General features: G+C 35.9%; 1 long non-coding RNA gene across 1 annotated transcript; it reads left to right on the plus strand.

Moving 5' to 3' along the window:
* Positions 1-7324: 7324 nt before the first annotated feature.
* On the plus strand, positions 7325-18780 carry LOC125233593. The gene is made up of 2 exons (XR_007177866.1): positions 7325-7673; positions 17458-18780. It is a non-coding gene; the product is annotated as an uncharacterized LOC125233593 (long non-coding RNA).
* Positions 18781-23955: the final 5175 nt, after the last annotated feature.

The raw sequence follows: 23955 nt of genomic DNA on the forward strand, positions 1-23955 counted from the left end.
TAAGCAGCCAGACCAATCGGATGGACCCAACCATCCCCCAGACCGACTTAAAGTTTCGATATGAGCATTAGTAGAATTGAAATATTCCGGGTCTATAAAAGCTAAAAACTTGAATTTTCTACATTAAGCTACGTGTACTTATATTGTATACTTGACGTAATAAGCGACTTTCAAAAATTTTACTTCTAAGGAAATAAAAAAATGAAAGTTTATATGTGGTGCAAGATTAATTTTAAGCTATGAATTTTATTTACACTGCGTAAGTACATGTGTATTTTATTATAAATATAACTTTTACCAGACGCGACAAAGTTGGCAAAAAACGACTCTAACTTACCTCATTTTCTCAAGCCTGATTTTGGTATATGATACGCAGGGACCTGTAACCAGACCGTTTGTAAGCAGCCAGACCAATCGGATGGACCCAACCATCCGCCAGACCGACTTAAAGTTTCGATATGAGCATTAGTAGAATTGAAATATTCCGGGTCTATAAAAGCTAAAAACTTGAATTTTCTACATTAAGCTACGTGTATATTGTATAATTGACGTAATAAGCGACTTTCAAAAATTTTACTTCTAAGGAAATAAAAAAATGAAAGTTTATATGTGGTGCAAGATTAATTTTAAGCTATGAATTTTATTTACACTGCGGAAGTACATGTGTATTTTATTATAAATTTAAAGCTCATATGCTCATATCGAAACTTTAAGTCGGTCTGGCGGATGGTTGGGTCCATCCGATTGGTCTGGCTGCTTACAAACGGTCTAGTTATAGGTCCCTGCGTATCATATATCAAAATCAGGCTTGAGAAAATGAGGTAAGTTAGAGTCGTTTTTTGCCAACTTTGTCGCGTCTGGTAAAAGTTATGGCCGGCGGAAACGGTCTGGCATTGATGATAACCAATTTCTAACAACGTGCTCTAACACATATATAAAAATCAGCCTTGAGAATTTAAGGAAAGTAAGCACTTTTTTTTTTCACCTTCATCACTTGATAGCAAAAAATTGGCCGATGGGCCGAACTAGAAAATATGCACACATTAAACGCCGATGTGAACTCTACATTGTCCCAAAGTTTCATCCTTGAGAATTTGAGGAAGGTCTGGCGGGCCTGGGCTCTTGATCTATAAGATAAGAATATCAATGTATAAGATAAGAATACCTGAATCTGAATCAAAGACGCTTGGGGTTACCTATCAAAAAGTCGAAAATTGTAATGTCGAATATTAGTAGCCCGAAAACGCTTCCCATTTTATTAATTGGCTTAAGTTTTGTTTGCCCGAAAGTACTTTTCCCCTATTATTGTTTTCCCGATTTTTGTTTCGCTGTAATTTTGTTTCGCTTATGATTCGAATCTACACTTATTAAAATTCCTAAGAATCATTTGACAACTACTTTTTGTCGCGTAAAGTTTTTATTCCGAAATATTATTTAACCGCTATATCAAAAGTTCGAAAAATGAATGAACACTTATTAAAATTCCTAAGTATCATTTGCAAGCAATTTTGTATGGCGTATAGTTTTATAATTCGAAATATTACTAAGCCGCTATATCAAAAGTTCAATAAATCCTTAATTTTCTAACAAAAGTTTGTTCCCGACCCTCACGGTCGCAGTTCTTACTTGACCTATGAGGCCTTGCCATAAGAGTTTGTGGCAAAAGTTCGTTTCTGTAGGGTCGCAGTTCTAACCTACCCACTTTCTTACAAATGATTATTTCTGTGAGGGTCGCAGTTCTAACCTAACCTAACCCACTTTTCTAGCACAAGTTTGTGTCTGAATGGTGGCAGTTCTAACCTAACCTAACACACTTTTCTTGCTAATGTTTGTTTTTGTGAGGGTCGCAGTTCTAACCTAACCTAACCCACTCTTATGGTAAGGGTTTGTTTCTGTATGGTCGCAGTTCTAACCTAACCTAACACAATTTTCTTAGCAAGTTTGTTTCCGTGGGAGTCGCATTTCTAACCTAACCTATTTTTTTTTGTAATGTTTCTATAAAATTATATTAGGGAAAATGACATTTCGACGTCGTCGCGTAGCATCGGATTTATGAAAAGGTGGTTAACGAAACGGTTGTCAAATGATAAGATTGGCAACCGTTCTTCTGGTTATTGAGTTTCTATAAAATTATATTAGGGAAAATGACATTTCGATGTCAAGTAGCATCGGAATTATGAAAAGGTGGTTAACAAATTGGTTGTCAAATGATAAAACTGGCAACCGTTCTTCTGCTTATAGAGTTTCGGGAAAACGATAATGTGGCATAGCAAACTAGCGACATTTTAAAAATATGGTAAACAATGTATTTGGATTATAAAAATTCTGTCAACCGTTTTCGGACAAGTGATAATCGGACAAAGGATTTTCGAAACATCGATAGGTTACCGTCACTACGAGGTCAATTTGAATGTACACTAAAACCAGAATGATATCTATCGTGATATCTCGCTATGGTACGTGTCGCTCGTGCCATTTCCTATTACGTTACTTAAAAATGCGAACGAACATCGCTTTATCCAAAGATATCAATTACTTGTCAATATATTAAATTATTTATTTATTACTATTATTCTAATATCAGTGCGTTTTCAAATTGTTGAGTGCGTCATTAAAATAACAGTTTTATTATTAGAATTTATCCGAATCGAGTCGTTAACTTCCTTATTTTGACTATTACGAGTATGTCATCATGATTAATATTATTATCATGATATAAAAGCGTGATCAGACTGGTCACGTAACAAAATGATGTCGATCTTACACGTACTTATATTTATCACTAATATATTTATATTTGCCTTATTAAGTATCTACGTATAGAGTCTATACTATAGACACGCGTATTTGGAAGTATGTATGTCAAGCGTGGGGATTTTTTTTAGGGCCACTTGCAGCACCAACCGCTTAACCCAAGGATAGTGGGCTGTCAACTGTCAAACTCCATATAAAATGGTGGGTTAACCTCGGGTTAATCCAGTGACTTTTATAAAAGTCAATACTACCAGTGTGGCCATTTCCAATTTCGAACTATTATCGGTGCCTGTCGTGTGCAGCGGAATAAGACTGCAATAATGTATTCTGAACGGCATACGGCCGGTGTCTGTCGTGGACACGTCGCCAGCTTCGTGCGGTTTGACAGACGGCAGTCCTTACGCCGTGACCTGCGTGGGTGACAGTCGCGCGATGGTCGCGCGACGGCGATGCGATGCATACGAAATCAAACCTTATCGATATGGAAGTATGAGACGCGAGGGCGATGGTCGCGCGACGGTCGCGCGACCGTCGCCCACGCAAGACACGGCGTTAATCTGTAGCCCAGACATGAAAAATGGTCAATGTATAAATTTTCTGATGATTCTATAAAAAAAGCTATACCTACCAACCAATGGCGTTCTTTATAAACTTTTTATAGACCTGAATTAGCTAATATGTATGTCTTTAATCTGTCATGCCAGTAGCCTTACTACATGTATTTCTGAGAAAGTGATAAAACACAATTCAAGTAATCAGAACTGTAAGATTTTTATGAATAAGGTGATTACTAAAAGTTACGGACTGTTTCAATTAAAAAACATGTATACAATTGAGGTTCTTTTATTCCGTTACCGACTTACAAATTTGAAGAAATAATACGGTAGAAACATCTAATTAATTAAGTCATCCCCAAATTTTAAAAGTTTAGTCCCATGTGTGGGAACCTTTTCAAAATTAATATAACTGGAAGCAGCTGTATTATAAAAATATATTCACGAAACACTGAAGAGAAAAATACTAACAGGTTATAGTAGAAATAAACTTTATCGACACTAACTGTTCCATTCCGAAGATTGGCCATCATTGCGCTTTTGTAGCCAATCACATATTTATGGGAATGAAAAATTTGTCATCCGCCCGTCCCTCGTCAACTATATAATGCTGTCGGACAGATTGCGGCTCAATTATTCATGGTTGCTATCTTACTTTGGTTGTGGTTCATCAGGATTACTTATATATTTTTTCTGTTAGAAATTTTTTGTTATAAAATTAATGAATCTGCGGGCCTACTTTTGAGTCTCACGCGTTCAGAAAATTGTCACTGAAAATAATAAGCAAGTCACCGTTTTCAACCGGTATTTTAGTGACAAAATCCCGTATGCGAGATTCAAAAATCGCCCTCGGCTCGAGACTAGAAGCAGCTGCAATTAATGCAACCGCATTACTGTCGGTCTACCAAAGTGACAATCGTTGACGCAACGTGGCGATCGAAACGAATGCATGGATGACGCTGGCTAGCCCTTTCAAGTGTGCAACGTGAATTAAAGTGCAGTTAACGCTGTGGCGACATCTAGGTAGAACATGCGTTCGGTTAGCATTGAGATAATGGTTTGCGGTCCAGAGAATGTCTCCACAGAATAAGTACTTGTACTACGAGTATTATACAGCGCGTATGTTTGATATTACCTCAAACTTTAACCAGACCAAAGTTTTAGTACTAAGAACCCAAACAACAAGTAATTATTAAGTTTGATCATAACTACTAGAGCGTAATTTTTGGAAAAATATTGAGCAGCAATGTGTTGCGTGCACCTATTTGACATCTGGAAGACGCGGAAGCGGAACTAATTGACAGGTTCTTACGTCAAGTCACGTTGTTGAACAAACATAAAGTAGCAATACATTGCGTGCTGAATTATTTTGTATGAAAAAATAAAGTAGCATTTTTTAATTAAATCAAATGAAAATATGTTCCGTAGGGCTTTTACTAATGACCCTTTAAGTATGCGGTAATATCAATAACCTAACCACAAAATTAAAATTTTGAAAAAAACCCCGACCGCGACATAGTGGACCGATTTTCATGAAACATGGCTAAGAACACTCCCGACTAACTCAGCTTTCAAATAAAAAAAAACTAAATCGAAATCGGTTCACCCGTTCGGGAGCTACGGTGCCACAGACAGACACACACACAGACAAACAGACAGACAGACAGACAGACAGACAGACACGTCAAACTTATAACACCCCGTCGTTTTTGCGTCGGGGGTTAAAAATACACGCTGTATATTCCGTGCTACTACTTAAATTTACATCATTTTGAGGCTACTCTAATGGTGCCTGCAGTAAATGTATGAGCTATGAGGTATTTGTTTACTATAAAAAATCTGACTAGGCGCCTTTCGGAAGAAAAATATGTGACGGGTAAGACTCAAAAATATCCTCAATTCTCAAACCTCATCACTACTTTCATAATAGACTGTGACAATGACTTTGTAAGACGTTGGACGGTTACAGCCGTCTTATGTTATGTCTCAATGTGCAGTCACCGGCAATAAAGAAGTGATGCTTTATGTACCTTGTCGCTTTTAATCGTTTGACAATTTCGTATGATATGACAGACATTTCAAACAAGACGTTAAGATGACAAGGTACAGAAATCATCACTTATTTATGCCGGTGTCTGTGCTTTGTCACCTAATATTGTGTGTTTATGAAACAAATTATTTCTGCATGTTAAATTCACACTATTTACATCGCTAATTGAAAATGAATAAGATGTTTGTTCTCTCTACAAATAACATCAAACTTATAAATGTTTATTATTTACTTATAATTTTTGAATAAGTGAAATACGAGTATAAGGTTGTCAAAGTAAAATATGAGTTTTAATTTGAGTGTGGCCGGGCCACACCCGGTTCTCTGAGATCGTTAGGGACGTCGTTAAAACTTCACTCTGCCGACACCTACATTGTGAAGCAATTATTATTACGCTGCACAAATTCCTTCAATGATATATATTAACTTGTAGTACGCCGTAGTACATACAGCCCCTAGCCATGATATTTAGAGTAAATATTAAAATTTTTGAACGAAAATTCAAAAAACGTTGCGTCACATTTCCGAACGGCGCGTCTCCGTCACGCCGTTCGGCGCTACCAACTTCATTGTCGTTTTCATGCAGCCGACGGCCATTACGCGTCATCTAATTTTTAAGTGTTTTCTGCGTATAAAAGTGGAAAAAATGCGAATTATAATGTATCGAAGAAAATTAGACAGTGTGGAAAGTAATCTGTTTGATAAATTAGGTGAGAAAATAAGAAGAGTAGGAGAGGAAGATAGAAGAAAGCCGATCAACGCGGGCGTCCCTCGCCGCCATGATCGCGGGCATTGCGGACTTTATTGTTTGCGTTATCTTACAAGATCCAAACCGCGCCCTAGGTTTGCCTTATATTCGAGATCACCATCTCTGCCTGCGGCGTCGAGAAGTAGTAACAGGTCTCCATTGGTTGTCATTGAGATTCTGAAGACCTCCATAATGAAGCACAAATGGTAAGAAAAGAATTTACAATTTCAAACTTCTAATATATTTTTGTGAGGTGACAGTGGTGTGTGCTTTGTTAAACGCATTCTGACCGCTAGTGAGATGTTGGTGTTGTATGTTTTTGAAGGTCATGCACATGAATTTTACACCTTGCACTGCCAATACTGCCATGAAACAACAATTATGCTGTGCAAAATTGGAATACTAGACTAGGTATCTCCGTTTGCTTACTGCATTTGGCGCTGTGTTTGAAGTTTGTGCTGAGCAGGATTGGAATACTGTACTAGGTATCTCTGTCTGCTAACTGTATTTGGCACTGTATGAAGTTTGTGCTGAGCAAGATTGGAATACTATACTAGGTATCTCTGCTTGCTAACTGCATCTGGCACTATGTGTGAAGGTTGTGCTGAGCAAAATTGGAATACTAGACTAGGTATCTCCGCTTGCTAACTGCATTTGGCAATCTTGGCGTACTATACTAGGTGCGTTCGCTGCCAGCAGTCTTAGGCATTGTGGTGTTGTCATACTAGACACATTCCTTGCCGACAGCACTGAGTTTTTTACTCAAACCTACTGCTACTTGCTGTGGATGTCCAAACTTCTTGTTGGATTATGTTGGATATATCTACTGGGTTTTGTGGCGTGCTCGGCTAGGCACAGCTCTTTATCCTAGAGTTAATCAAAAGTGGTATGCCAACCTAGGCTGTCTCATTGCTTTGTAAGTGCACTAAAATGCTATTCCTATTTTTCAGCAATTGAAGATCTAAGCGATGAAGTCTTAACCTCTCGGTGAGGCACTTGAGCAGGTTGTTTTTTGGCAAAAACCTTTTTTCCAGCTTACAAAGAGATAAATAAAGAAAAGAAAGGACAAGTCAACTAAGAAACATCCTGCTCCAGAAGTTACAAAGTATAAAGCCATAGAACAGAAATAATCTGAAGTCTCAAGCGCATTATTTGCCACTGGCTTGGCCCTCATAACATTTGCTGAATGAATTGGTCATCTTTTGTGAGACGCAGGGAGTTTCAACTTAAAAGGATGTTTATAACGTCGGGTCTTTACAATAAAATGGTATGTGGGACCTTAAAATATTGTGATGTTGACTAGTGTTTTTAGAGAAAACATAGCTAAAAAGTTTTTAAATGCCATTGAATAATCTAGGGAAGATCTGAAGAGACCTAAGAAGATATAACCTAGTAGAAGATACAAATTCAAGGGCCCAACCAATAACACAGAGACATACCCAGAGCCCAAGGTCAGAAGCTGTACCACAGGAAACCATAACAACACCACCTCTTCTGCCAAGCCACATCATCAGCGGAGGTGTCGCACTCAGCAATATTACTATTACAATAGCTGTTAAATGATCAGGTTGGTATAAGTTACTGCGATCAAATTAAATATTTTTTGGCGCACTGGCAGAATATGACCAATGACCCAAGGGTCTGGTCTTGGCCATCTGGGAACAAAATCTCATTTTTATTTATGACATTACAATCAGTTATTCCTAAATTGATATCTTTCTCTGATTTTGACAGTGTGGTGTTTACTAAACACTTATGTCTGAACTGTTAATAAAAGGTATTGTAAAACATTTACCTTGTGAGTTGTAATTCTTTTTGGAAAGTAATATGTGTCTAAAATATTGTTGTGGCAGAATCATATGGAGATTAGTGATTTATTTTGACTTTTTAAAGAATCTAAAAAATTAATTGAATTTATTAATTTACATGTCAGGACTCAGGAGGAAACTAATGGCACAAAAATTGCTTCATGAGCACTTTAGATTTTCAAGATGCCCTATTTTTTGACATATATATATATATATATATATATATATATATATATATATATATATATACATACATATACACCATAAATAGGAAATACCTGTTTCTTGTCCAATACTGAAATATTTCAGTTTCAAGTTTTACCCTTAGAATTAAATGTTTCCTTATATGTACAGTGACTACTCAGACCTGTCATGAAACATATAAGATCTAAAAGGTTGCATAATGAGCAACTATCTAGGAAGTTCTCACGACGAATATTTAAATAGTACACTAAGTTACATTTGATATCATTTCCTATCTGGGGCTTAAAGGAAGAAAAAACTGCTTAAAACAAAGATATGCTGTCTAATATCTAGGTTTCATATTAGACTCTAAGAAATTGCATATTTCTTTACCAGATTCGAATAAATCTAAAGTTAAATAAGAAATAAATTTATTTATAAACTTGTCAAATTGTTATATTAGGGATGTTGCCCGTTTAACTGGCTTGCTTGTCTCTATTTGTCCTGCCACTGAATATGGCTACATGTATACAAAATAACTAGAGACAAAAATATACATATTTAAGAAAAAATAATGACAATTATGATTTCATTATGTTTATATGCTTAGTGTAAAAAATGAATTAGAATGGTGGCAAGAACTATAAATGAGGCTAAATGCAAAATTTAGTGTAATAAATCTTATAGAGAAATTTATAGTGATAATTCATTGACAGGTTGAGGCGGCTCCTGTGGTAGGGAGACAGCTGCCGGGTTATGGAATGATGTTGAGAGAGAACATCACATAAATTATCTAGAGCTTATAGCGCATTTCTTATCTTTAAAGACATTTTGTTCTGATCTGATCCTATCTGACTGTGAGATTCTTTTAAGAATAGATAATTCAACAGTTATCTCATATATATTCATCGCCCGGGGGGACATGTTACCTGCACCTTAATTCAATTGCTAGGCAAAATTTGGCAGTGGAGTGAATGTGAAGATAGACATATTACGAATACCACAATATTTGCCTCATATGTTAAATCCGAACGTAATGTGATAGCCGATAGGGAATCTAAAATAGTCGGGTAGCGATAGCTTTTGAGGTTTCGATAATATTCACGTTGCTTCTTTTTTGCATATAGTTTTTAGACTATTGATCAAATATAAAAATAATATTTTGGGTCGTCCTAGGTACCTGCTTAGCTCGAAATTTAGGTATTTCTATTTTTAAGCAGTGTTCAGTCAAAGAAATATTCGAGAAGAAATTATTTGTATCTATATAAAAACAACGTGGTTGCCGATGTACATATGCATTTTGGGTCATTTTCATCCATGGGTTTAATGATATTTTAAAAATGTCTAATATTGGCCCTAAAACACCTAACAAAATATTAGAGTTGGTAAGTGAAGTCTTATACCATTCAGGACATTATTATATATATATTTTCTTAAAGTGTGTCACATTTTATCCATTGCTTATATATAAAAAAAAATTTTTTTAATAAAAACCCTGTCAAAGCCTGAAAAAAAATTTCATGTTAATAAGTTGACGTCTATATTATTATAAAATGATATCAAGTCATCATTTTTAATTTGGGTCACTTTCATCCATGGGTTTTCAATATTTGGCAGAATAAAACGCAACGCAATAGAGTAGTATTTTAAATTTTTGCGCTGTGTGGCGCGCAACCGATAGCCAATCAGGTTGGCGCATGCCGCTGGCGCGACGCCGCGCTGTGACACGAGGCGTAGGTACCTACTTCTCGTGCGCAGTCATACATAATTTAAGATTGCCAGAGGGTCGAGCTTTGGCGGGATTCTCCCGATTTTTTTGTAAGTCTTCCCAATTAAAACTTATACATAGTAGGTAACCTTAAGAACTTTATTACATTAGTAACGAAAACAGACCAATTATAAATGTCGAAAACACGTAAAGGTCTACTATCTAAAATAAACGAAGTAAACTAGCTAAACTATCGTAAATTTTTATTATGGTGCATTAGGGTAATTCCGAATGACAAAAATGCTCTGGTAATTCCGAAGAGGGAATCTTGATATGATGGAAATAATGGTGATTTTTATGTGACTTTCGTAATTAGACGACTTTCGGAATTACCCTAATGCACTATTATTTTACATTTCCCTACGAAATCCTCGAAACTCCAGAACCTTTTGTCCCGATATTGAAGTACCTAATTCGATCCGGCGCTCCTATTCATACACCGTGATTATATTATTGTAACTATTGATTTCAGTTTTTAGTTCCACAATACAGGGTGTAATTTTTATGACGGGAAATATTTATGGATGCAAATGGATACAAAACCCAAAAACAATAAATTGTAACTTGAATATTATTTCCTATATTTTCCTTAATTTTCATTTATAATGAACACGAAGCGCACGGCGGCATAATATATCTGTACACCTTATAAAACAAAGTCCCCCGCCGCGTGTGTCTCTGTGCGCGCGCGTGTGTGCAAACACTGCGGTAGCCATTATTGTAATTATTCTCATTATATGGCATTAGTATCCTTTTTACAGATTTTCGACATTACCTCAATTGGTTTCGAATTTAACCCTACCTTAGAAAAATGGTAATCAAAATACGTATGTATTTTTTTTACTTACATTTATCTATCCATACTAATATTATAAATGCGAAAGTATGTCTGTTTGTTTCTCCGTCTTTCACGGAAAAACGGAGCGACGAATTGACGTGATTTTTTAAAGTGGAGATACTTGAAAGGATGGAGAGTGACATAGGCTACTTTTTGTCTCTTTCTAACGCGAGCGACGCCGCGTGCAAAAGCTAGTGTAATATAAAGCTGCAACACGACTGACATTTTTCAAAAAACAGCCAGAAGGAGGTTCCGCCGGTGGCAGTGTTTGGTGTGGCCGTATAGAGGTTTGTCCTGCAACCCTGTAAAAATCCGACCGTCGGTCTACCTGATCCAGGTAAAAAAATGTTGGACGGCCTGACCAAACGGCGGGAAATAGCCAAGGGATGTTCGACCAAATGTCATAGAGGACCCTGGGTTGTTTTTGACGCTGCCATTTTTTTTTCAAAATGACCGTCTTTTTTAGACGATTTTTCAAGTTTGTCGTAGAGCACTCTAATTTTGGTCGTAGAATCTCCAAGCAGCTTTGATTAGAATGAAATAAAAAAAAATTGAAAAATGCGACAAATGTGAGAAAACTGGCTACTTTTGTTTTGTATGGCAACTTTTAAATCGTAAGAGATAGCCGGGGGTGCTCGACCAAATGTCATACAGATCTCGGAGTAGAAAAAAGTTGTATTAAAAAAAATTCAAAATGGCCGACTTTTTTTTTAAATTTCAAAATGGTCCTAGCGCGCTGAGATTTGGCACACGAGTGAACGGCCGACGGATTAGTATTCAAAAAGAATATTATTGAAAAATTTCAAATGGCGGCCTTTGTGGGCAAATTGAAATTTGTATGGAAGATTTTTTTTAATAACCATATCTCCGTAACGGTAGGAAAAGGTCAAAAAAGCTTGAACTACACAATTTCAAAATGACCGACTTTGATTTTGGGAAATTTGACTTTGTCCCCTCTCGCCGCCGTTTTTGACTTTTCCAAAAAAAAATTCTCATTCCTATTTTTGGCCCCCGTTTTTACCACGTGCCAAATTTTACCGCGCTCGGACCGAAGATAAAAAATAATAATTCAAAGTCGGCCATTTTGAAATTTTGTAAATGCCATTCGATGGACCTAAGATAACTGTACAACATTAGTTCAAGCACTTTAACCTTTTTCCTACCGTTACGGAGCTATGGCGATTAAAAAAACCTCCATACAAATTTCAATTGGCGTTCAAAGGCAGCCATTTTGAATTTTTAGAAATTTTCTTTTTGTATACTAATCTTGGGGCGGCTATCCACCCGTGTTGCGACGTACAGACTTGCAATTTTGAGTTTTAAGTATGTTATTATAGCTTACTAGACGACGAAAATTTCTGCGTTCCGGTCTTATCCAGAGGTTCTCAAATAGGGGCCTGAAAATGCGGCGAAATGGTTCCAGTAAAGGATGGTACGGCAGTGTTGGCTTCGTGCTCGACTTGGCGGGGGTACTGCCGTGCCCCCAGATTAAATTATAAGATAGTTAAGTTTAATGAAAATGTTTATCTATTTGTATTCTTTTGCAGCAGCGTCTCAGCGAATCACAATGAGTTGTCTTGCCTTCGGCCGACCAATCGTATTAGTCTCTCGTATCTAAGTACTATTTAACGAGAGCTGTGATAGGCCTGTTTAAAATTATGGATATATATTAAAATCAAATGAAAATGAAAATGAAAATGAAATATTTATTTTTCAAGTAGGCATATTACAATGCGCATATGAACGTCAAATAAAGCTACGCCGGCTCTAACCCTACGCCTCAGCCTCGAGAAGATTTCAGTCCCCCCTCAGTTGGGAGGGGGGTATCCACTATGGGACCGGCAAGAAACTCGGCGGGCAACTTCTTTTCAAAACATTACATCTTATAATTAACATGCATTAAATAACAACATACAATTTAACATGCAAAAGTATTCATCAAAGAATATGAACAGACTAGGTACTCTATGGAAATCAATTTCAATAAATTATATTATTGCTTAATAATACGTCGTTCTTCTTCAGAGAAAACATATCAAATTGTCATAGAAGAAAAAGATAATATGAATCTCAATATCATTAAATATGTAATTTACCTACACAACATAAAATATAAAATATTTGATGTGCTTTCTTATCTGAACTGTGTCCTCTATACATAATACAATTATTTTAATTGCTATTCGTTTTTTGTAGTTTCTGGTTCGGGCCATGCATGTTTGTCTGTCAAATAGTCCTCGACTCTGTAATAAGCCTTTAACATCAATGATTTTTTTAAGTAGTTCTTAAGAGCTGGGAGGGGTAATCTCAAAGCAGTGTCAGGTAACTTATTATAAAAATGAATGCATTGCCCAACAAATGACTTCTGTACTTTACGGACACGAAACTTCTTTATGGCAAGCTTATTTTTGTTTCTAGTGTTATAATTATGGATATCAGAATTCTTAGTGAAACAGTCTAAATTCTTAACAACATAAATTATACTATCATAAATGTATTGGGAAGCTACAGTTAAGATATTAATTTCTTTGAAGAGTTCTCTTACTGATTCACGTGTTCCTAAGTTGTAAATAGAACGAATGGCTCTCTTTTGTAATACAAAGATAGTCTGTATGTCAGCTGCTTTGCCCCAAACCAGAATACCGTATGACATTACACTGTGAAAATAACTATGATACACTAGGCGAGCTGTCTCAACATTAGTCATAGTTCAAAACGATGGTTTTTGCCATACCTTTAACAGGCTTTAACACTGGCGTGTTTATTTTTGATAGGGGATGATTTTATTATTTCATAGTATAATTCCTCAATAAGGAAATGATGTATCTATTATTTTCGAGATACCTACAGTATCAACCATTTCAAAAGCTTTAACTGTTGTTTTGTGAAAACTTTTTATATAGTACTTTGGAGACTAGTTTCGAAGTCGTAACAGTTTTCAGACGTCCGTGACTGGCATCGCCTCGGTCATTTTGTACAACCGCGTTAAGAGCAAACGTCACCCAGCGTAAAAATCAACAAAACAAATCATGCAGTGATATCATAAAGAGATACCCAAAAACGCTGGCTACGCTAACAGGACTCAGGGTTCAGCATGAGCTAAAGCTTAGGTACTACTTTCCCAAGCGCTTATCATGATGAGTCGTACCAAAACAGCGTGTCTTTATATAATCTCTATATTGTACCAAACCTGAGTTCTACTAGGTACAGCCGAGCCAGTGTCAGCTCAGTGTCAGCTCTATCTTGGATACTGCTCACCCACGAACTCACCGTGACGATTTCTTTAATTACGATGTTAATTTGTTTGTTATTTTTCGAAATACATTAACTTTAATGACAATTGGCGTTCATTAATTTTTAATGGTTAATGACAATTAACCTTTTGACTGTGTAATTTTTGTTAATTACCGTTCGGCCAATACTCCTAGGCATTTCTTGCAGCCAATCAATAAATAATATCCTAAAACATCTGGACGACCGAGCTTCGCTCGGTTCTATTTTATTATATCACGTCTTTAGAAAAAAAAACTTATAAATACAAGAACAAAAAAAAACAAAACAAAAAATTAAAACTTAATTTCTGGCCGGGATTCGAAACCCTGACACCTGCAATCTGTCTGCGAACATTAGACCGACCTCGTACGACTAAGCTAAGCGCAGCCGATGTGCGCGGGGCGAAATTAACGACCATATTTAACGTTTACTAACGCGAAAGAAAAACTCATTAAAACTCCATAATTCGCCGTTTTCCGGGACCTAAGGCTACGCTAGATCGATTTTCCAACCCCGAGAACCCCTACATAACAAATTTCAGCGAAGCTAATCTTCGGGTGACCGTCCACCCGTGTGACAAATCTCAGCGCGCTAGGACCATTTTCAAATTTTTCAAAAAAAAAAGTCAGCCATATTGATTTTTTTAATGAAACTTTTTTCTACTTAAAACCCTGTATGACATTTGGTCGAGCAGCCCCGGCTAACTCTTACCGTTTAAAAGTTGCCAAACAAAACAAAAGTGGCCAGTTTTCTCACATTTGTAGTATTTTTCAATTTTTTTTATTTCATTCCAATCAAGGCCTATTGGAGATTCTACAACAAAAATTTGAGCACTCTACGACAAACTTGAAAAATCTTCAAAAAAAAGTCGGCCATTTTGAAAAAAAAAAAAATGGCGGCGTCAAAAACTGCCCAGGGTCCTCTATGACATTTTGGTCGAGCACCCCCCGGCTATCTCCTGCCGTTTGGCCAGACCGTTCAACATTTTTTTACCAGGAACCGGTAGACCGACGGTCGGATTTTTCCGGGGTCGCAAGATCAACCTCTATACTACCACAGCCACACCAAATACTGCCACCTGCAAAATCTCCTGGCTATTTTTGGAAAAATGTCAGTCGGGTTGCAGCTTTATATTATATAGAAAAATAGAATAGAATATAGAATTGATAAATAAATGAATATACAAGAATTGCTCATTTAAAAGTATATGATATTCTTAAAGAAAATATATAAGTTATATTTAACCAAATTAACATGCAAAGAACTAAGTTATTTTATTTCATCTTTGTTTAAACGACAGGTAGGATAGGATAAGATTGGCTTAATAGTAATTTGAGGAAAGATTTCGTGTAGGGTTCCGTAGTTTTTCGTATTTTTCTCAAAAACTACTGAACCTATCAAGTTCAAAACAATTTTCCTAGAAAGTCTTTATAAAAATTTTTTTTCATATTTTTTAAACATATGGTTCAAAAGTTAGAGGGGGGGACGCACTTTTTTTTCCTTTAGGAGCGATTATTTCCGAAAATATTAATATTATCAAAAAACGATCTGAGTAAACCCTTATTCATTTTTAAATACCTATCCAACAATATATCACACGTTGGGGTTGGAATGAAAAAAAATATCAGCCCCCACTTTACATGTAGGGGGGGGGGGGGTACCCTAACAAAACATTTTTTTCCATTTTTTATTTTTGCACTTTGTTGGCGTGATTGATATACATATTGGTACCAAATTTCAGCTTTCTAGCGCTTACGGTTACTGAGATTATCCGCGGACGGACGGACGGACGGACGGACGGACGGACAGACAGACATGGCGAAACTATAAGGGTTCCTAGTTGACTACGGAACCCTAAAAACACTACGTGACGTCACGCGAGGCAAGTCCATTGGGCGTTTAGTGTTTTGTATTCGATATCAGTTATATGACTTCACCACGTTAAATATTGCCGGTTATAAAAAGTACATCCTGTATTTTGCTTTATAATCCTGTATTTTCTACATATAAATTCCTCACCATTTTACGATATAATATGATCTCGTACCAACGTCGATCCCCACATGTACTTCAAAATAAAATATGAATAATCGGCGGCGCGTGTGTTAGCTCATTGAATTATATATATTTTATGTATGTGGATTCATATTGAAAGATAAGCGCTCAGCTACCTGCATAGTGAGTGACACGCTTAAATATAAGTCTAAAGTACTTAGATGATAAATCGCATTATTTTATTTGGCAGTAGTAGTAGTAGATTCCACGATGTATACTAAATTTATTATTTATAAATTAAATTATTTACTGACGCATGTGGAAAATAGGTATATTAAGTTAAAATTGTTACTCTAGTAGTCTTATCAAATACAACCCTTTCAGGCTTAGCATTAAATAGCGTGATGCGCACAGTTGAAATAAATTTTGGCGTTTTGTACACAACGTGCGGTTTGTCGAATGTCGAGAGAGGTCATTGCCCTTCCCCGCTGCCGCGCCACGGCCGCGCGGTCGGTATCATAATACCTACACTACCCGCGTCACTGCGCTCGCTTGACTTGATCGAACGCAAATATTAATACCGTATTATTTTTCGAAGCATTCTATTAAACTTACCCAAATTCACGTATCTTATTTATCTTGTCTTTTTAGTTAATAAGATAAGAACTCTAGTAACTTTAATATTTTTTGGAATGGTAAAAACCTATTTTTGCTAAATTATCGCAAATTTTATCAAGCACTGGAGTAGGAAAACACAATTTCAGTTTATTGATATATTTAAAGGAGGCAATGCGACGTTTCTTATTTTTTTTAACATGAATATTTTTTTGTGTCTGTTTCGCTAGGTATGACAAATTGTCATATAGCACTCGAGTAAATTGACCCAAATTACGTATACACGCTAAAAATATCATTCTAAATGCAATACAGTTACATTTTTTCTCTCGAATATTTTTTTTACCACATTAGGTCAAATTAAAAATTATAACCACAAATTACCAAATTACTAAAAAAGCACCCTAGGAATGTGACCCAAAACGAAATGTTAAATTTATATGTTATCAATGTATTTATAAACGAAAACAAAATCGACTTTAATATTTTTTTAACTTAGGGCCCAAAATATAGCCAGCGCCGCAGGACTAAAAAAGGCTCATTCGGAATTTGAATGTGAATTAAATGATGAATGTTTAGAGGGTGTCCTGCAGTGTTTTAGAAATCTGGATATAGACTTATCTGCTAGTCGCGCAAATGCTAAATGCATTCACTTTTTCATGGACACCCTATTTTTTCTACGATATTTCCCCCATTCACACTAATACCTAAAGTAAATGATTTTTCTAAAACATATATGTATATCTATGTATTCTACAAAAATCAAGAGGTATTGTTATTGTACCAAGTGGCAAGCTCAATTTTATAAAACTTGTCAAGTCAAATGCAAAGAATTGGGCCCCAGCTCTCATTTATATATATGTTATTCCAGCAACCAGCAGTTTCAGCGACGTGTTATCCTGTTTGCCGCGGGGCTCTCCGGGCAGCGCTGGCGCTGAAGGGGGCGGCGGTGACGTCATGCTGCAGTCCCTCGCGCCCAACACCGTCAAGCAGTATCACACGTACTTGACACGCTGGTATTAATATACCAGCATATTACATATTAAATATTATGTAATATGTTTTGTGGAAAATAATATTAATTGTTTTAAGACATCTATTCCACAAATACTAGGTTTTAACAAATTGTGTAACGAGGTAGCTGGCTAGCTGGGTATGAAAGTGTCAATTGTTGCACATCTGCTTTGGTGCTTTTATTGAGAGAAAAGATCTCATCAGATGATAACGTGATACGCTTTATGAAGGTGCGTTTTTTCGTATATACCCACCATAACCTAAATATCGAGACGTAATTGGTTTTAAACAATTTGTCAACGTTGTCAACAAGTGTGTGAAATATCCGAGTAAAAAATTAGTCACCCTATTAGCAATTGTCACAGCACACGGAGTGCAAAATCTGTACTTGATAAAGTTATGTAATACTATTTACCATTATCCTGAAAAGATCCTTATAAAAATTTCAGACTTTATTAAAACTTCTAAAGTAGGTAGCTGTACGGATCAACGAGTGCATAACAACATAGTTATATGTGGTGGGTGTGAACGACTATTTATTGCCTATGAGAAACCACTTAGATTAGTAGGTGGATTAAGTAAATAAGATAGTGGTATTGACACCTCCATTTTCACCTCCCATTTGACCCACCATGCGTCGGTGTTAGCCGCAAATCGATTAGGAGTCAATATTGATGTAACCAGAAAAACATCAGGCCTGATACTTCTAAAGTTATCGATAAATTTTATAATAGGCCCTTAGTGTCTACAATTGATTTTGATAGAGCATCGATGATCGATGTCTAGTTAGTTAGGAAACAAGTGTTTCCGTCAATTAACAATGAATGTAAAATTGTAAGCAGTAATATATTACGAAGACTTGTTTATATGTACCTATAGTTATTGAGTTGTTAATTCTTAAAAACAAAGATAGTATGTATCTTTGCTGATTGTGATAGTTATAAAACATAAGTATTATAAGATGGTACTAGATGAATATTAATAAGGAAGGATTTCCTTTTGGTTTAAATACATTTATTAATGTTTGGTAAACGATGATATCACTAGAAATTTGAAATTTAAGTGATTAAGGATTATCACGTGTTAAAAATTCACATAATCTTGACATAAAACATAATTTTGCTAGGCTAACATTGTATACCTAATACAAAGCCAGAAATAAACTTTGTATATCTCTAAACATCTACAAGTTAATATATATCATTGAAGGAATTTGTGCAGCGTAATAATAATTGGAAATTAAACGAACTTACCTGTAAGTGAAGTTCTATTTCAATTATATTAGCTGCACAAATTCCGAAATGATAACCCTCCCGCCCAGGACCCGCGTTGTCCTAGACAACCAGGGATCCCGGAGCTATCCCTGACAAAGTTTAGGATAAGGCTGGCTTTGCTGAGTTGTTAGCCAAATTATTTTATATCAGTTGGCATATTCACTGCCAGCGCGAGTTACGCGTTACAAGATAAGCATATACTTATGTAGCTATTATGTAGCATATTTTTTCCCGCTCTGTAATCTTGCGATTGAGGATCGCCTAGCGGGTCGCTGGCAGTGAAGTTATATGTCCTGGTATATCACTCTAAACTAAATGAAGTTGGTAGCGCCGAACGGCGTGACGGAGACGCGCCGTTCGGAAATGTGACGCAACGTTTTTTGAATTTTCGTTCAAAAATTTTAATATTTACTCTAAATATCATGGCTAGGGGCTGTATGTACTACGGCGTACTACAAGTTAATATATATCATTTCGGAATTTGTGCAGCTAATATAATTGAAATAGAACTTCACTTACAGGTAAGTTCGTTTAATTTCCAATTATTTTTACTATTGTACCATTAAAAGTTCAAAGGGACGATTAGTAACTATTTCACATCAAAGCTAGGTTTGTCTAAAAGTTTTAATCTAATACCTAATTCATGGAACAAAGGAGAAGAGTGAGTTGTTTGAAATTAACATACACGCTTAGTCGGACGTTCACTTGACTGACAATAGGATTTTGCTCGTATATCGAGATGGTACTTACTTGTATTATTAGTTATCGTATGTTCTATATCAATAGAGTATTAGGGTGTTTATTCAGTCAGCTGCAACAATTGATCGGGAGATTATTATATAGGTCATACCTACACACTAAGCAACTTTGACCATGGGACTAGTAAAGCTGAAATATTTATATTTTACTATTTATCTGTGTATATAATTGTATTACTTTTTAAGGTATGGCATTCATTAGCGACTCACCTATTGAGATCCGCCTTTAACGGTTTGTATAATGGATCGTTTTTATTTTGGATTCCCGTTGCTTTAAAAAAATAACATGAATTCTGCTGCAGTTTGAAAAACAAATAAATAATTCGAGTTCAGTTGGCTTACGAGTTTTCACAGTAATCAAGCTTACATTTGTTGACTGAAAGAGAGAGCTATTTTTGCCTCTTAATTGCCGTGAGCTCCTTTATTTACGTCATTTCGACGGATCATTTCCATACCATCGTCGTTCGAACGATTATTGTTATTTTTATTATAGAAACGTAATTTTTGTTCGCAGGCTCAGTTATAAATAAATAGGTGCAGTATTGAGAATTCACTAATTACAGATTATTATCTCTATCTTCTCTATATTTACACCTTATAAGACAAAGTCGCCCGCCGCGTCTGTCTCTGTGTGTGTGTGTGTGTGTTCGCGATAAATATAAAAACTACTGAACGGATTTTCATGAGGTTTTCACCAATGAATAGAATGATTCTTGAGGAAGGTTTAGGTATATAATTTGTGGAGATTTTGTTTAAATTAATTGAAATATGACAATATTTGCTAATCAAGTCGGACAAAATTCCGCTGGTTGAAAGCTTTAATCGAAAATGCTGCCCAAACCGTTTGAGCTATATCAAAACAATGCATGGCGAAATAGTGTCTCTCTCATAGATCTACAAAAAAGTCCGCGATGACATACCTATGTCTATCTTTTACGGATATTTTTTTAATATCTAAACTTACGCCTTATTTTTGCTATTAAGTGGTAACACTGATTTCCGTGTATGTAGGTGAGAAGGGGTATATTGTTACATAAAAAGGAAAAGCCACAACAACCCAACCAACAAAATAACTGGCACTTAATTTAAAACAAAAAAAAAACAAGGAAAAGATACAAGACGTAAGCTCGAAGTCTACAGCACTTTCAAGTAAAAATGTCTTTTAAAAGTTAAATTGACTTGTAACAATGGGAACTCTTAAATAACTATTGGTAGAACAATGCGTTCAGGATATGTCAAGATTCCCAAGATAGGTTGAGAATCAGGGCACGTAGCCAATGTGCCATTCGCCCACGTTTTGTTACCAAATGCAAGTACAATGTCGCGCTTTTATGAACTGCACTTTCCGTTTCGTTATCATAGCACAAATGATTCTCGATCCTTTGGTAGGCCGCCCGCGCACGCGACGCGAACAGGAGTTAGGATTTTGCCAGGAGTTTGACCACGACTAGGGTTGCAAAAAACAGTTTTTTTTTCTGGCTTGAAATAAACATGAAAGGAAACCGTGGAAAAAAAGGTTTTTTTTTTCTAGAGTACCTATGTTTTTTTCTAAAGTAGGTACGAAATCTCAAAATTTGTAAAGCAGTTAATACTTTTATACGGTTTTTTGGACTTTGTTAACTATTAAACGAATTTAATTTAATAACTTTAATTTCTGGTTTTAAAAACTAACTATTCTATAATTCTTAATTAGTAGTTATCGCTATTTACTGTTGGCAACACCCCCGCCTCTCTACGCTCCACGCGGTTCGGGGATTCCCCAATAAACGTTTGTATACTGAATGTTTATCGAATTAAAAGTTTCGTTCTTGTTATTGAAACGTTAGATATCACGAAAAACCATTATTGTCGTATTATTTTTACATCTGAAAAAGAAAAACATATTTAGAAAAAAAAACAATGATGCCCGTTTTTTTTTTCATAATTCTAAAAAAAAAAATTGATTTGTTTTCTATTTGTAACCGTAATCACGACGACTTGGACTCACGCATGCACTGTCCGCGAAAAAAATATCATCACTTCCATAATTTAACCTGATTCGGAGAATTTTTTAGGTTATAATATGGGAAACGTAACTTTAAAAAAAGTATAATATGGAAAAGTCACAGTCACCGATCCCGACGAGTTTGTAAAATTCTATAGAGTTCGTATTACTCGCCTTGATAACGAGTCATAACTGTCTAATATTTTGTATTTATGTAATCTTAGAAAAAATCCACTAAATACCTAAGCAAAAAATGCCAACGCAAATGAACACCAAAACCCTGTCATACAATCTATTCATTATCAATTATAATGTCATAACCCTGAAGTTAAATATTTGCGTCTTTACCGTCATGGGTCTTGAATTCTGTTAGAAATATGAGGGAGCACACATTATTAAACCATTATTTTATGAGACGGTAAAAAGGCCTTTAAATGACTTTCTCAAGAACCTTTTTCTGCTCAGGTATATTAAATACATATTCTTAATATAGGTACGAGTTTCTGATACTCGTCTTATAGGCATATATATTCTGCTTTAAGGGTACATACATACATACAATCACGCCTGTATCCCATAAAGGGGTAGGCAGAACACATGAAACTACTAAAGTTTCAGTGCCACTCTTGGCAAATAAAGCTTGGCTTTAAGGGTATGCTATTAAAAACTAGATTGAGTTACAATAACCAACTAAGAAGTTACCTTCTCTTTATTTACATGAACATATTTACATAATTATATTAGAAATTATAAACTTAAAAGCTAGCTAATGTCTAAAATAGGCCCTTGAGGCATTGTACCAAGGATACTGGCGACATTTCCTCGCTGTATGTATCGCTCGATTGAGTTTGGGTAATTACAATAAAAATTGTTCATTTAATTATACAAATAATTCTCCTGCAGGTTAAAGTTTACTTACTCGCAAAACTGCTTATTTTTATGACAGATGACAGACACATATTTCCAACAATAGGCTACTAGACTCATATCTAATCTGGCACAATAAATGATTGTCTTCTGTAATATGTGACATAAGAAACCAATATTTAATTTTGGGTATTAAATGTGTACGATGACTACGTATTTTTAATCCAAAAATGTGAGTATTTTTTTTAATTTTGGCCACCGAAAACGCTGTCGGCTGTGTAGTGACGTCATAGAATTCATGTCAAATCAATCACTGACATAATGACCTTTATGCCTCGTACTTAAAGTGTCGGAAAGTGGTGTTTTCGCACAGAATGACTTCATTCACAGAAAATCTATAGATGACAGGGGTGATGTTGTTTTTGCCTGATTACGTAAAAGTATTCTTTAAAAATATTTTTTGCGGTTTATAAGTCATAATAAAATATAGTGATATTTTTTTTCGGATAATTGGACAGTAAGCAATAATTTATTTATTTAGTCAAAGAAAATTTTACAACATTACAGCTTATTTATATATTTATAGGCCAATGCGTTGTAAAATTGAAGGAATTAAGCTAATATTAATAACAAATAGAGCATTATTAAAAAGATAGCTCACAGAAGCGTAAAAAACGAGAGCGAAGTTGTCTAAATGTAGTCAGTCAAATAGTTGTATAATATAAGACAAACTTTAAAAAGGGTCAAGTAGCCTATAGTGGAAATTAAGGCAATGCTCTTCTGCCGTAGTGCAGCTTTTTAACATACATAGGTACAGTAAACATGCAGTAAACCGTAAAGTAACAAACAATACTATGCCATGCCTATGCTGTCTCTTAGGTAACCAGTGAAGAAATTAAACTAGGTTTCTGCAGTAAATAATGTGGGGATGGTGGCGGTGACGGTGACAAACAAGCATATGGCCCTCCTGATGGTTAGTCGTAACTGTAACCCTTGGAAGCTTGCTACTCCCATGTAGCCGAATGGCAATCGTCGACGCCAGACGCCGTCAGAAATGCAGTATAACTCTGTCGCGCCAATACGCAAGAGCGATAGAGATAGATAGCTACGAAAGAGATATTATCGTCAGAGTTTGTACATTCGGCTACGCACACTGAGGTGTAACATAAGCGTCGCCGACCTTTTAGAAATTTGTGCACTTTTTTGTAGAATCCTTTACTGTCTCCTTGAGAAAACCTCAGCACTCTTAGCAGGGAGTTCATACCACAGTCGAAGCGTCTGCTCTTAAGTTGAATAATGCGTCGCCATAATTAGGTTCAAGATGTTGAATCCCCAGCCGACGAGCGGTGCGGTCGGTGATAGAAAGTAGCCGTTTGCATCATGTCAAACAATTCGTCAGAACACAGCCTATTTATTGTTACAAGCGCTAGACCACATAGGTACTGGGAAGCAAGGGTATTCTCCATTCATTT

This window comes from Leguminivora glycinivorella, chromosome 14, assembly GCF_023078275.1.
Source record: "Leguminivora glycinivorella isolate SPB_JAAS2020 chromosome 14, LegGlyc_1.1, whole genome shotgun sequence".
In the NCBI taxonomy this organism is placed as follows: Eukaryota; Metazoa; Arthropoda; class Insecta; order Lepidoptera; family Tortricidae; genus Leguminivora; species Leguminivora glycinivorella.